The 16,617-nt window shown below is 47.1% G+C and overlaps 1 protein-coding gene across 2 annotated transcripts in view; it reads right to left on the bottom strand.

The window, feature by feature from the left end:
- The window catches only part of CCDC92B (coiled-coil domain containing 92B), a 199,948-nt gene that overhangs the window by 63,774 nt on the left and 119,557 nt on the right, over positions 1-16,617 (bottom strand). The window lies entirely within an intron of this gene.

Genomic DNA, 16,617 nt, shown 5'->3' with positions numbered 1-16,617 from the left:
GGTCAGGTGAGGTCGTGTCCACAGGTACGTACGGTGTTATATATCACGCACAAACAAATGTACCTCATATTGTAGAACCAACACAAGATGATGTAATTGAATTTAGTCCTGTCAGGGTGATCACAGTCCCCAATGGGAAGACTGACGCTCAGGGAATCATTCCCGTCAGGGACAGTGCAATGCGCCGTCCCTGCTCCCAGATGGAATTGAGAGCAATCATGTCTGAATTCCCTGATCCTAGGAAAGATCTAGTTGCATGTCAGAGATTTATTAAAGAATTAGGAAACTCCACAGAACCCACCAACAAAGATTGGCGGACAGTGCTGAGGGCATGTTTACCCTCCAGCGTTGACCCTGCGAAATTTATTGCTGATTGTAAATTAGACACAGAGGTACCTCGTACGGAGGAACACATTCAGGAATGTATTAAGCAGATCAACCGACAGTTAGGAGTATATTTCCCAGCCGTTGTCGAGTGGAACAACATTTTCTCCATAAGACAAAACGAAAGGGAAAGTACTTCTAATTATTTCCATCGGGCATTGCAGGACATGACTAGGTATACAGGGATAGAAAACATCGAAACAAGTGCACCGCATAGAGAAGTAGCAGTATTTGTGTTAATGAAGGGTTTAAAGGAAGTATTGAAAACAAGGGTACAGACCACCAACTCAAACTGGAGGAATAACTTGGTGACTGCATAAAGGAAGTCCGCTGTTGGGCATGAGCAAAACATCATCAAGCACAGGGAAGCACAGGGAGGTAAGAAGCCTCAGATCCCTGTGGGTAAGTCGAAGGTGATAAGGTGTTATAATTGCCAGAAGGAAGGTCATTATGCACGAGATTGTAGGTTTAAAGAACCACAGAAGGTATATAAACCCCCTAGACAAAGACATGAGCAAAGTTATGACACACCAAATTGTAATCAGGGATCATATAGGAAGGAGTTAGGGCCGCACCTGTAACATGCAGTCAGGAAAGGTGATCATTAGGACTGATAGTAAGCCTGAGGTTACAGTTAATGAAATGGGAGGTCAGTTCCTTGCAGGCACAAGAACGGCCGGGTAAACGTTGTAATTTATTTGTAAATGTTTCTTTTTTTCCCCATCTCTGACGTTCATTGGCAGAACTCAAACATCACATAGCTATTTGGTCCTTGCAGAAGTCTACCTAACCCCAGTGTGACCTACCGACATCGGTGTGTCCTGGCCAGGCACAAAAGGGTGGGGTGTGGAAATACTGGTGGGGAGGGGACTTCGCAAGGACACCAGTGGATGTGTTGGTGTGACAGCCTGATGGTGAACGGAAGATCTGACAATGTTTTTTTGTTTGTTGCTTAATGCAAAATGTGATGAATTGTTCTCTCTCCCGTTTGTTTGTTTTTTCCTCTTCTCTCTCATGTTCTCATGCTTTAAAGATGGTATGTCACACATCAGTTGGACAAATGGTAATGCAAGATTTTTGCTCCTTACAGAAAGATCGCAGATTTGGAAGGAATATTGTATCACCAGAATGTTCGTTTGGAAGACTGAGAGACAGCACCTTTGAGATGACAGCAGAGCAAGAAGAACAACAAGACTAGAGGACAAAAGACATCGTAACATTTTTCTTTCCCCTCAAAGTATTTTTTTGTGCCCCCATTAAAAATTTCTCTTTCTCCTCCTGTAAGATGGACTCGCCCCAAGAGACTGCAGTCCGTGTTTTCCTGTTGACCATGATGTCGACCAGAGCAGTCTGTTTCGGTGAGAGTACCAGTGAGGTCGAGAAAGGATCCAGAATGGGTTTCCGATGACAGAGACGGAGGTGTAAATTTACAATAGCAACACAATCACCAAGCAAAGGCGAGTACCAGAAAACGATCTAGCAGCCATGTTATTTGTAGACATTGTGAAGGATTGTTAGCTGAAGAGAACTGCATCTGTAGGCATTGTGACAATATAGTTGAGGATGGGTGCATAAAGAAATGTCTGTCCAGTTTTAATGTCCAAATGGACCGGCATCCATTGAGTGACTATCACTCCTTAGTGGGTAAAGTGTTAAATCAGACAGACTGTTGGGTATGCTCTCAAGTACCTCAAGGCCATAGCAAATCAGGACTAGTACCATTCCCTTTAACGGTAGGAGAGGTACTTGAGCTAAGTGGTGGGAGGCCGGTGGACAAGAAGTTTAATATCTCTAGTCCTCCTAGTTTGAAGCTCCACCAATATCATGTGGATAGGTCCTTAGTATGCTTTAACATTTCCAATCCCCGAAAGCCGGGAAATTGGGAAGTGTCATGGAGTAATCAAACCATGACCTTTTCATACAGAGCCGACAGAATGCCCATAGACACAGAACTTATACGCCAGATAGCTGACCATGGAAGATTTTTCCGGTATAGGTACACTCTAGGAAGTAGAACCATGCGAGTTGGAGAAGTATCACCAGGATACTGTGCACATATCGTACAAACAGATACGTATACTAAACAGATGAGAGAGTTAGGGTTAGGAGATTTCACATGGAAAATTTGTAACATGATAATGTCATACTCCGTCCCATTTGTTCTCCCCGATGATGCATATTTCATATGCGGGAGAAAGGCGTATAAGTGGCTTGCCCCAAACTCAGAGGGATTGTGCTATATTGGAAAAGTACTGCCTGAAGTAATGACTGTATCCCATAACAAAATGAAAGATATTCACCGCAGTGCCCAAGCTCCTTATACTCACACTCATTACGAGCACGTCGTTAAACGGCACCTGATAGAGAGGACAGAGCATCCGGCCTCTGACCTGATCCATGAATCCACCGGGATTCAAGTCCTACTAGCGTTAGATGTCACTCGTACCGCCAGAGGAGTGTTAAATTATAGATATATATCTGCGCTTGCAAATTTATTAGACAATATCACCGAAATGTATGACGACACATTCAGGTATACTGGGAGAGAGTTACAAGCCTACAAAACAGAACTGGTTCAGCATAGGATGGTTCTCAATTACCTCACAGCTGTGACAGGCGGGTATTGTGTTACCCTAGCAACTCAGTATGGAATAAAGTGCTGCACGTACATTACAAACAGCACTGAGGACCCAGTCGAGGTCATAGACCAAAAGATGGATGACATTTTGCAATTAAAATGGGAGTTCCGAAGGAAACACAATCTCACACTCGCTGCTGTGGGTAATGAGCTGACCAGTTGGGTGTCATGGTTGAACCCACGAAATTGGTTTTCGGGCTTAGGAGAATGGGCCCAAGGTATTATCATGGATGTAGGAAAGTTTCTCTTGTGTATATTGGGAGTCGTCATATTTGTTGGCCTGATATTTAGATGCGTTCGGATTTTAACGAAGTGTAAACGTAGTACCCGAGTGATGAGTTTAAGAAGCGAAGACACTGTAATTACAACGACTAATTTGATGTATGACCCAACGATAGAGACAATGTTGTGATGAAAATGTGATTCCACGGTCCGTTTCTTTCACCCGTTTCTCCTTTGTTTTCCTCCAAGGTACAAAGACATCCGCTTGGAAGAAGAATTTGACAACCTCTTTTATACAGACCACTGATGGACAATGCCATAGACCCCCAATATCCCTAGTGACTTTAACTTTTACGATAGCCCAATACTTTAAAGATTGTAAGTCTATGGACATTGAGAAAGCTTTTTGCTCACCATTTATAGCAAAAGCATCGGGAGACTACAGTCAACATGTACATCAAGACAAGACACAAGACAAGACCTCAATCGGCGAATGCATATTAAGCTCACATAGTTTATGACTGCATTTGTACTAATTACTTCTTATCTTCACCACTACAACCTTCAGGTAATAGCACACATAGTCGATAGGGAATATAGACACAGATATCAGCACTCACATACCCCCCCATTCATGTATCATCAACTAAAATGTGCTCCCCCATTTTGTTGCAACCAAAAGCCGAAAAGAGCTCGGTAAAGTTTGACAGCCCATCCACAGGCCCTTAATACGGGATAAGAAGGAATTCAAATGTATATTTCGCAATACCTCGAAGCTTGATTTAAAACACGTACGGCACGATGATACATGACCCCTCAAACATGGACTCATACACACATGCTTCCACTATCTCACTAGGTCATACCTTTTTCCCACCTTCTTCTCTCCTCCCTTTTCCTCAATCATAAAATGGTACTAACATGATGGTATATATATATATATTTTTCTTTTTGAATTGTTCTAGGAAGTGGCAGTTATTGATGACTGCCAAAGGGTGGACTGTCAAAGTCAGAAAAATATCATGCTACACGTTGCCATATATTCACCTCACGCGCTTGCCCGCTGCACATGCACTTTCTCTGGCGTGCGTGCACATATTCGCAGTTGCGTGACGGCGCCCCTATGGGCGTGCGCTTGAGCGCATGGTATGTGCATTTACGGTAGAGTTTGTGTGCGTCTAGCGAGCGACTCAATCGCTACTTAATAAATCCAAATAGTGCGTTTTATAGATAAAGTTCCCCTTAATAATAACTGTAAGTCTGTTTAACGTAGTTAGTCTCTGGACAAAGGAATTCCTCTTTTTATGGTACGAAGGGCCAGACAGGGTTTGAGCAGTTGTGCTTGGTACCTAACCGAAGAGTATTTTAATAGCAACAATCCGGTGCTGGTTAGGTAAAGATTAATCGCTCCGGCGTATAGTTATGGCCATTAGTAGTTTCTGGACATTTATTTATTGTCCATGTGTTGGAAATCCTGAGTTTCCCTCCCACCTGAGCAATTTGATATAGTCACAGCCCACCTGTTCAAACTAACCTATGAGCTTTTGTTATGATGCGAGAAGACATTCCTGTGTCCAATGAACAATGAGATTATAGGTCCCTTTGTAGTGTACTGTATGTAGTGTATATAAGAACAAGCCAGCCTGAAGCAGCTCAGTCTCTCACTCCACAAACGGTTTTCATATTGACTAACTTGGAGCTGGTACCAGAAAGCTGCGCAGCGATCATTCCCAGTGTGTGTAAGTAATTCTCTGTAATCAACTTGTTCTCTGTTTGTATTGGCCATTCCCTCTCTCTCTCTCACTCTGTTATAGTATAAGATTGTGACGCTATTGTATATTTCTGTCTAGATATTCTGTTAGAATGATATGTTAGCTTGTAGTGTGTGACTTGTAAACTGTGTACCCCTTTTGATATATCTAAAAGCTCGTTAGTAAAGGTGTTGGAACCTCAGCAGGGTGTCTGTGTCTCTCTAGCTAGTACAAAGGGTTTCTGAGTATCTCAATTGCTCAAACAACTTGCATACTCACAAAGGTTCAGTGTTAAATGCATTATAGTACCACGGTATTAAGGTTTACAGTGTAAGCATATCTGTGTTTAAAGTTTATAAAGGTTACTGTCTGTGTGTATGCTCGCTGTGGGTATTCCGTACACCCAGCACAGCGTGTGTACTTAATTTGCGTACCACGTGCGAGGTCTTCATACGCAAATAGCGTACGGAGTGCGTAGCATGTGCACATGGTTTAGCAGCCATTACGGCTACACGGTATTAGTATATAGCTAATGTTAAAAGGTAGATATCAGACTCTATCACCACCTTCCACGTGAGAAATTTTAACTCCACGCTTTTGAGTGGTTCAAACCAGTGTGACTTCAGGAAACTCAACACCAAGTTAAGATCCCAAGGCGCCACAGGAGGCACAAAAGGGGGCTGAATATGCAGCACTCCCTTTACTAACGTCTGGACTTCAGGAAGAGAAGCCAGTTCTTTTTGAAAGAAAATGGATAGAGCCGAAATCTGGACCTTAATGGAACCCAATTTCAGGCCCAAAGTCACTCCCGACTGTAGGAAGTGAAGGAAACGGCCCACTGGAATTCCTCCGTAGGGGCATTCCTGGCCTCACACCAAGCAACATATTTTCGCCATATACGGTGATAATGTTTAGCCGTCACGTCCTTCCTAGCCTTAATCAGCGTAGGAATAACCTCATCCGGAATGCCTTTTTCTGCTAGGATACGGCGTTCAACCGCCATGCCGTCAAACGCAGCCGCGGTAAGTCTTGGAACAGACAGGGCCCCTGTTGCAACAAGTCCTGTCTTAGAGGCAGAGGCCATGGGTCCTCTGTGAGCATTTCTTGCAGATCCGGACACCAAGTCCTTCTTGGCCAATCCGGAACAATGAGTATTGTTCTCACTCCTCTTTTTCTTATGATTCTCAGCACCTTTGGTATGAGAGGAAGAGGAGGAAATACATAAACCGACTGGAACACCCACGGTGTCACTAGTGCGTCTACAGCTATCGCCTGAGGGTCTCTTGACCTGGCGCAATATCTCTGTAGCTTTTTGTTGAGGCGGGATGCCATTATGTCCACCTGTGGCAGTTCCCACCGCCTTGCAATCTGCGTGAAGACTTCTTGATGAAGTCCCCACTCTCCCGGGTGGAGGTCGTGCCTGCTGAGGAAGTCTGCTTCCCAGTTGTCCACACCCAGAATGAACACTGCTGACAGTGCTCTTACGTGATTCTCCGCCCAGCGAAGAATTCTGGTGGCTTCCGCCATCGCCACCCTGCTCCTTGTGCCGCCTTGGCGGTTTACATGAGCTACTGCGGTGATGTTGTCTGACTGAATCAGCACCGATTGGTCGCGAAGCAGGGTCTCCGCTTGACTTAGGGCGTTGTATATGGCCCTTAGTTCCAGGATATTGATGTGAAGGCAAGTCTCCTGACTTGACCACAGACCTTGGAAATTTCTTCCCTGTGTGACTGCCCCCCACCCTCGGAGGCTTGCATCCGTGGTCACCAGGACCCAGTCCTGAATGCCGAATCTGCGGCCCTCGAGAAGGTGAGCACTCTGCAGCCACCACAGGAGAGACACCCTGGCCCTGGGGGATAGGGTGATCAGCCGATGCATCTGTAGATGTGATCCGGACCACTTGTCCAACAGATCCCATTGAAAGGTCCTCGCATGGAACCTGCCGAAGGGAATGGCCTCGTATGATGCCACCATCTTTCCCAGGACTCGCGTGCAGTGATGCACCGACACCTGTTTTGGTTTTAATAGGTCTCTGACCAGTGTCATGAGCTCCTGAGCCTTCTCCATCGGGAGATAGACCCTCTTCTGGTCTGTGTCCAGAATCATGCCCAGGAAGGGCAGACGAGTCGTAGGAATCAACTGCGACTTTGGAATATTTAGAATCCAGCCGTGCTGTTGTAACACTTCCCGAGAGCGTGCTACGCTGATTAGCAACTGCTTTCTGGACCTCGCCTTTATGAGGAGATCGTCCAAGTATGGGATAATTGTGACCCCTTGCTTTCGCAGGAGCACCATCATTTCCGCCATAACCCTGGTAAATATTCTCGGTGCCGTGGAGAGACCAAACGGCAACGTCTGGAATTGGTAATGACAATCCTGTACCACAAATCTGAGGTACGCCTGATGAGGTGGATAAATGGGGACATGAAGGTATGCATCCTTTATGTCCAGAGACACCATAAAATCCCCCCCTTCCAGGCTTGCGATGACCGCTCTGAGCGATTCCATCTTGAACTTGAACCTTTTCAGGTATATGTTCAGGGATTTTAAATTTGATATGGGTCTGACCGAACCGTCTGGTTTCGGTACCACAAACATGGTCGAATAATAACCCTTTAATTGTTGAAGGAGGGGAACCTTGACCACCACCTGCTGAAGATACAATTTGTGAATTGCAGCTAACACTATTTCCCTCTCTAAGGGGAAAGCTGGCAGGGCCGATTTGAGGTAACGGTGAGGGGGCATCTCTTCGAATTCCAGCTTGTATCCCTGAGATACAATCTCTATCACCCAGGGATCCACCTGGGAGTGAACCCACTTGTGGCTGAAATTTCGGAGACGCGCCCCCACCGGGTCTAGCTCCGCCTGTGGAGCCCCAGCGTCATGCGGTGGATTTAGTGGAAGCCGGGGAGGACTTCTGTTCCTGGGAACTAGCTGTGTTGTGCAGCTTCTTTCCTCTGCCCCTGCCTCTGGCAAGAAAGGACGCACCTCGGACTTTCTTGCCTTTTTGTGATCGAAAGGACTGCATTTGGTAATACGGTGCTTTCTTAGGTTGTGAGGGAACATATGGCAAAAAATTTGACTTTCCAGCAGTAGCTGTGGAGACCAGGTCCGAGAGACCTTCTCCAAACAACTCCTCACCCTTGTAAGGTAAAACCTCCATGTGCCTTTTTGAGTCGGCATCGCCTGTCCATTGCCGAGTACACAGGACCCTTCTGGCAGAAATCGACATTGCATTTATTCTAGAGCCCAGAAGGCTAATGTCTCTTTAAGCATCTCTCATATATAGGACAGCGTCTTTTATATGCCCCAGGGTCATTAATATAGTATCCTTGTCCAAGGTATCAAGTTCCTCAGATAAGGTATCCGTCCATGCTGCTACAGCACTACACACCCATGCCGACGCAATTGCCGGCCTTAGTAAGGTACCTGAATGTATATAAATGGACTTCAGGGTACCCTCTTGCTTTCAATCTGCAGCATCTTTTAGGGTGGCCGTATCCTGTGACGGCAGGGCTACCCTTTTTTATAAGCGTGTGAGAGCTTTGTCCACCCTAGGGGAGGATTCCCAGCGTAACCTGTCCGTTGGCGGGAAAGGATACGTCATAAGCATCCGTTTGGAAATCTGCAGTTTTTTATCTGGAGATTCCCAAGCCTTTTCACATAACTCATTTAGTTCATGTGAGGGGGGAAAGGTCACCACCTGCCTTTTTTCCCCATACATATGAACCCTCTTGTCAGGGACTGGGGTTTCCTCTGTGATGTGCAACACATCCTTTATTGCTACAATCATATAACGGATGGCTTTAGCCAATTTAGGCTGTAACTTTGCATCATCGCCATCGACACTGGAGTCAGAATCCGTGTCGATATCTGTGTCAACAATTTGGTATAGTGGGCGCTTCTGAGACCCTGACGGCCTCTGCGACATAGGATCAGGCATGGGCTGAGACCCCGACTGTCCTAAGGTTTCAGCTTTATCCAACCTTTTATGCAAGGAATTAACATTATCATTTAAAACCTTCCACATATCCATCCAATCAGGTGTCGGCGCCGTCGGCGGCGACCCCACATTCATTTGCTCCCGCTCTGCTTCCACATAGCCTCCCTCGTCAAACATGTCGACACAAGCGTACCGACACACCACACACACACACACACACACACACACACACACACACACACACACACACACACACACACACGGGATGCTCTTTTTGAAGACAGTACCCCCACAAGGCCTTTTGGAGAGACAGAGAGAGAGTATGCCAGCACACACCCCAGCGCTATATGTCCCAGGAATCACACAGTAACTTAGTGTTAACCCAGTAGCTGCTGTATATAATGTTTTTGCGCCTAATTTATGTGCCCCTCCTCTCTTTTTACCCTCTTCTACCGTGTTTCTGCAGGGGAGAGCCTGGGGAGCTTCCTCTCAGCGGAGCTGTGGAGAGAAAATGGCACTGGTGAGTGCCGAGGAAGAAGCCCCGCCCCCTCAGCGGCGGGCTTCTGTCCCGCGTTTCTGTGTAAAATTATGGCGGGGGCTCATGCATATATACAGTGTCCAACTGTATATATGCCCAACTTTTGCCAAGAGGTCTCTAATTGCTGCCCAGGGCGCCCCCCCCTGCGCCCTACAGTGACCGGAGTATGTGGGTTTAATGTGGGAGCAATGGCGTACAGCTGCAGTGCTGTGCGCTACCTCAGTGAAGACTGGAATCTTCTGCCGCCGATTTCGAAGTCTTCTTGCTTCATTCACCGGCTTCTGTCTTCCGGCTCTGCGAGGGGGACGGCGGCGCGGCTCCGGGATCGGACGACAAAGGGTGAGATCCTGTGTACGATCCCTCTGGAGCTAATGGTGTCCAGTAGCCTAAGAAGCAGGACCTATCTTCAGTGAGTAGGGCTGCTTCTCTCCCCTCAGTCCCACGCTGCAGAGAGTCTGTTGCCAGCAGATCTCTCTGAAAATAAAAAAAATAAAAACCTAACAAAATACTTTCTTATAGCAAGCTCAGGAGAGCTCACTAAGTAGCACCCAGCTCGTCCGGGCACAGATTCAAACTGAGGTCTGGAGGAGGGACATAGAGGGAGGAGCCAGAGCACACCAGTATCCAAATTCTTTCTTAAAGTGCCCTGTCTCCTGCGGAGCCCGTCTATTCCCCATGGTCCTTACGGAGTCCCCAGCATCCACTAGGACGTTAGAGAAAATAAGATTTTACTTACCGATAAATCTATTTCTCGTAGTCCGTAGTGGATGCTGGGGACTCCGTCAGGACCATGGGGATTAGCGGCTCCGCAGGAGACAGGGCACAAAAATAAAGCTTTAGGATCAGGTGGTGTGCACTGGCTCCTCCCCCTATGACCCTCCTCCAAGCCTCAGTTAGGATACTGTGCCCGGACGAGCATACACAATAAGGAAGGATTTTGAATCCCGGGTAAGACTCATACCAGCCACACCAATCACACCGTACAACTTGTGATCTGAACCCAGTTAACAGTATGACAAACGTAGGAGCCTCTGAACAGACGGCTCACAACAATAACAACCCGATTTTTTTGTAACAATAACTATGTACAAGTATTGCAGACAATCCGCACTTGGGATGGGCGCCCAGCATCCACTACGGACTACGAGAAATAGATTTATCGGTAAGTAAAATCTTATTTTCTCTGACGTCCTAGTGGATGCTGGGGACTCCGTCAGGACCATGAGGATTATACCAAAGCTCCCAAACGGGCGGGAGAGTGCGGATGACTCTGCAGCACCGAATGAGAGAACTCCAGGTCCTCTTTAGCCAGGGTATCAAATTTGTAGAATTTTACAAACGTGTTCTCCCCCGACCACGTAGCTGCTCGGCAGAGTTGTAATGCCGAGACCCCTCGGGCAGCCGCCCAGGATGAGCCCACCTTCCTTGTGGAATGGGCCTTGACAGATTTAGGCTGTGGCAGGCCTGCCACAGAATGTGCAAGTTGAATTGTGCTACAAATCCAACGAGCAATCGTCTGCTTAGAAGCAGGAGCACCCAGCTTGTTGGGTGCATACAGTATAAACAGCGAGTCAGATTTTCTGACTCCAGCCGTCCTTGAAATATATATTTTCAATGCCCTGACAACGTCCAGCAACTTGGAATCCTCCAAATCGCTAGTAGCCGCAGGCACCACAATAGGCTGGTTCAGGTGAAACGCTGACACCACCTTAGGCAGAAACTGAGGATGCGTCCGCAGTTCTGCCCTGTCCGAATGGAAAATCAGATATGGGCTTTTATACGATAAAGCCGCCAATTCTGACACTCTCCTGGCTGAAGCCAGGGCCAGTAGCATGGTTACTTTCCATGTAAGATATTTCAAATCCACCGATTTGAGTGGCTCAAACCAATGGGATTTGAGAAAATCCAAAACTACATTAAGGTCCCACGGAGCCACTGGGGGCACAACCGGGGGCTGTATATGTAGTACTCCTTTTACAAAAGTCTGGACTTCAGGAACTGAAGCCAATTCTTTCTGGAAGAAAATCGACAGGGCCGAAATTTGAACCTTAATGGACCCCAATTTGAGGCCCATAGACAATCCTGTTTGCAGGAAATGTAGGAATCGACCCAATTGAAATTCCTCCGTGGGGGCCTTCCTGGCCTCACACCACGCAACATATTTTCTCCAAATGCGGTGATAATGTTGTGCAGTCACCTCCTTCCTGGCTTTTACCAGTGTAGGAATGACCTCTTCCGGAATGCCTTTTTCCCTTAGAATTCGGCATTCAAACGCCATGCCGTCAAACGCAGCCGCGGTATGTCTTGGAATAGACACGGTCCCTGCTGAAGCAGGTCCCATCTTAGAGGTAGAGGCCACGGATCTTCCGTGAGCATCTCCTGAAGTTCCGGGTACCAAGTTCTTCTTGGCCAATCCGGAGCCACGAGTATCGTTCTTACTCCCCTTTGCCGTATAATTCTCAGTACTTTTGGTATGAGAGGCAGAGGAGGAAACACATACACTGACTGGAACACCCACGGTGTTACCAGAGCGTCCACAGCTATTGCCTGAGGGTCTCTTGACCTGGCGCAATACCTGTCCAGTTTTTTGTTGAGGCGAGACGCCATCATATCCACCTTTGGTTTTTCCCAACGGTTCACAATCATGTGGAAGACTTCTTGATGAAGTCCCCACTCTCCCGGGTGGAGGTCGTGCCTGCTGAGGAAGTCTGCTTCCCAGTTGTCCACTCCCGGAATGAACACTGCTGACAGTGCTATCACATGATTTTTCGCCCAGCGAAGAATCCTTGCAGTTTCTGCCATTGCCCTCCTGCTTCTTGTGCGGCCCTGTCTGTTTACGTGGGCGACTGCCGTGATGTTGTCCCACTGGATCAATACCGGCTGACCTTGAAGCAGAGGTCTTGCTAAGCTTAGAACATTGTAAATTGCCCTTAGCTCCAGTATATTTATGTGGAGAGAAGTCTCCAGACTTGATCACACTCCCTGGAAATTTTTTCCCTGTGTGACTGCTCCCCAGCCTCTCAGGCTGGCATCCGTGGTCACCAGGACCCAGTCCTGAATGCCGAATCTGCGGCCCTTTAGTAGATGAGCACTCTGCAGCCACCGCAGAAGAAACACCCTTGTCCTTGGAGACAGGGTTATCCGCTGATGCATCTGAAGATGCGATCCGGACCATTTTTCCAGCAGATCCCACTGAAAAGTTCTTGCGTGAAATCTGCCGAATGGAATCGCTTCGTAAGAAGCCACCATTTTTCCCAGGACCCTTGTGCAATGATGCACTGACACTTTTCCTGGTTTTAGGAGGTTCCTGACTAGCTCGGATAACTCCCTGGCTTTCTTCTCCGGGAGAAACACCTTTTTCTGGACTGTGTCCAGAATCATCCCTAGGAACAGCAGACGTGTCGTCGGAAACAGCTGCGGTTTTGGAATATTTAGAATCCACCCGTGCTGTCGTAGAACTACTTGAGATAGTGCTACTCCGACCTCCAACTGTTCTCTGGACCTTGCCCTTATCAGGAGATCGTCCATTTTCTTTGAAGAAGAATCATCATTTCGGCCATTACCCTGGTAAGGACCCGGGGTGCCGTGGACAATCCAACCGGCAGCGTCTGAAACTGATAGTGACAGTTCTGTACCACGAACCTGAGGTACCCTTGGTGAGAAGGGCAAATTTGGACATGGAGGTAAGCATCCCTGATGTCCCGGGACACCATATAGTCCCCTTCTTCCTGGTTCACTATCACTGCTCTGAGTGACTCCATCTTGATTTGAACCTTTGTATGTAAGTGTTCAAATATTTCAGATTTAGAATAGGTCTCACCGAGCCGTCTGGCTTCAGTACCACAATATAGTGTGGAATAATACCCCTTTCCTTGTTGTAGGAGGGGTACTTTGATTATCACCTGCTGGGAATACAGCTTGTGAATTGTTTCCACTACTGCCTCCCTGTCGGAGGGAGACGTTGGTAAAGCAGACTTCAGGAACCTGCGAGGGGGAGACGTCTCGAATCTCCAATCTGTACCCCTGGGATACTACTTGTAGGATCCAGGGGTCCACTTGCGAGTGAGCCCACTGCGTGCTGAAACTCTTGAGACGACCCCCCACCGCACCTGAGTCCGCTTGTACGGCCCCAGCGTCATGCTGAGGACTTGGCAGAAGCGGTGGAGGGCTTCTGTTCCTGGGAATGGGCTGCCTGCTGCAGTCTTCTTCCCTTTCCTCTATCCCATGGCAGATATGACTGGCCTTTTGCCCGCTTGCCCTTATGGGGACGAAAGGACTGAGGCTGAAAAGACGTTGTCTTTTTCTCCTTTATACGGCAATACTTCCATGTGCCGTTTGGAATCTGCATCACCTGACCACTGTCGTGTCCATAAACAACTTCTGGCAGATATGGACATTGCACTTACTCTTGATGCCAGAGTGCAAATATCCCTCTGTGCATCTCGCATATATAGAAATGCATCCTTTAAATGCTCTATAGTCAATAAAATACTGTCCCTGTCAAGGGTATCAATATTTTCAGTCAGGGAATCCGACCAAGCCACCCCAGCGCTGCACATCCAGGCTGAGGCGATCGCTGGTCGCAGTATAACACCAGTATGTGTGTATATACTTTTTAGGATATTTTCCAGCCTCCTATCAGCTGGCTCCTTGAGGGCGGCCCTATCTGGAGACGGTACCGCCACTTGTTTTGATAAGCGTGTGAGCGCCTTATCCACCCTAAGGGGTGTTTCCCAACGCGCCCTAACTTCTGGCGGGAAAGGGTATACCGCCAATAATTTTCTATCGGGGGAAACCCACGCATCATCACACACTTCATTTAATTTATCTGATTCAGGAAAAACTACAGGTAGTTTTTTCACACTCCACATAATACCCTTTTTTGTGGTACTTGTAGTATCAGAAATATGTAACACCTCCTTCATTGCCCTTAACAAGTAACGTGTGGCCCTAAAGGAAAATACGTTTGTTTCTTCACCGTCGACACTGGAGTCAGTGTCCGTGTCGACCGACTGAGGTAAAAGGACGTTTTAACGCCCCTGACGGTGTTTGAGACGCCTGGACAGGTACTAATTGGTTTGCCGGCCGTCTCATGTCGTCAACCGACCTTGCAGCGTGTTGACATTATCACGTAATTCCTTAAATAAGCCATCCATTCCGGTGTTGACTCCCTAGAGAGTGACATCACCATTACAGGCAATTGCTCCGCCTCCTCACCAACATCGTCCTCATACATGTCGACACACACGTACCGACACACAGCACACACACAGGGAATGCTCTGATAGAGGACAGGACCCCACTAGCCCTTTGGAGAGACAGAGGGAGAGTTTGCCAGCACACACCAAAACGCTATAATTATACAGGGACAACCTTTATATAAGTGTTTTTCCCTTATAGCATCTTAATATATATAATCATATCGCCAAATAAGTGCCCCCCCTCTCTGTTTTAACCCTGTTTCTGTAGTGCAGTGCAGGGGAGAGCCTGGGAGCCTTCCCACCAGCATTTCTGTGAGGGAAAATGGCGCTGTGTGCTGAGGAGAATAGGCCCCGTCCCCTTTTCGGCGGGCTTCTTCTCCCGTTTTTCTGAGACCTGGCAGGGGTAAAATACATCAATATAGCCCCAGGGGCTATATGTGATGTATCTTTTAGCCAGTATAGGTATTTCATTGCTGCCCAGGGCGCCCCCCGCAGCGCCCTGCACCCTCCGTGACCGCTGGTGTGAAGTGTGTGACAACAATGGCGCACAGCTGCAGTGCTGTGCGCTACCTCATGAAGACTGAAAAGTCTTCTGCCGCCGGTTTCTGGACCTCTTCACTTTTCGGCATCTGCAAGGGGGTCGGCGGCGCGGCTCCGGGACCGGACTCCATGGCTGGGCCTGTGTTCGATCCCTCTGGAGCTAATGGTGTCCAGTAGCCTAAGAAGCCAATCCATCCTGCACGCAGGTGAGTTCACTTCTTCTCCCCTAAGTCCCTCGTTGCAGTGAGCCTGTTGCCAGCAGGACTCACTGTAAAATAAAAAACCTAAAAACTTTTTCTAAGCAGCTCTTTAGGAGAGCCACCTAGATTGCACCCTGCTCGGACAGGCACAAAAACCTAACTGAGGCTTGGAGGAGGGTCATAGGGGGAGGAGCCAGTGCACACCACCTGATCCTAAAGCTTTATTTTTGTGCCCTGTCTCCTGCGGAGCCGCTAATCCCCATGGTCCTGACGGAGTCCCCAGCATCCACTAGGACGTCAGAGAAATTCTTGAAATTTTCCGTATCAACTTGCCTTCATGTCTTAAAGTAATGATGGACTGTCGTTTCTCTTTGCCCAGTTGAGTGGTTCGTGCCATAATCTGGATTACAACAGTAGTCAAATAGGGCTGTCCACTGTGTACTAACCCTACCTCTGCACAACACAACTGATGGTCTCAAACACATTAACAAGGCAAGTAATTCCACAGATTGACTCTTGACAAGTCACACCTGTTAATTGAAAACCATGCCAGTAGACTGCCTCATGAAGCTGATTGAGAGAATGCCAAGAGTGTGCAAAGCTGTCATCATAGCAAAAGGGGACTACTTTGAGGAATCTAAAATATAAAATATATTTTGATTTGTTTAACACTTTTTTGTTTACAACATAATTCCATATGTGCTCTTTCATAGTTTTGATGTCTTCAGTATTATTCTACAATGTAGAAAATAATTAAAATAAATAAAAACCATTGAATGAGAAGGTGTGTCCAAATAAATATAGAGACTTAACAACTTGACTCCTGGCTATTAGTGCCCTAGGAACCACTGTGTGCTCATACACATGTGATACTTCAGCAGGATGAACAAGCCCAACATGATCCCCAATTGCGAAACAATTTTCTTATTGAGATTTTGCAGATGTTGATCAGGCCTGATGGACAATGTAGTCACATGACTACCATCACCTGCCTGTCTCTGTGGCTATTATCTGACTGCACTAATCAGACATCATAGATCTTTCCTACTGTATTTCACCAAATCTAATGCTTGGTAAATACAAAAGTGACACCTATGCACACATATACTTTATGTAACTGATCTCCAGATACCAGGCGTTCTGTAATGCTGTCCTATATTTTTGTTGACTTTAGAGATAGAACATTTTGCAGATATCAGT

The sequence above is a fragment of the Pseudophryne corroboree genome, chromosome 2 (genome assembly GCF_028390025.1).
Source record: "Pseudophryne corroboree isolate aPseCor3 chromosome 2, aPseCor3.hap2, whole genome shotgun sequence".
Lineage (NCBI taxonomy): Eukaryota > Metazoa > Chordata > Amphibia > Anura > Myobatrachidae > Pseudophryne > Pseudophryne corroboree.
Note: the sequence above shows the minus strand (reverse complement) of the source record. Positions and strands in the feature narration are given on the sequence as shown.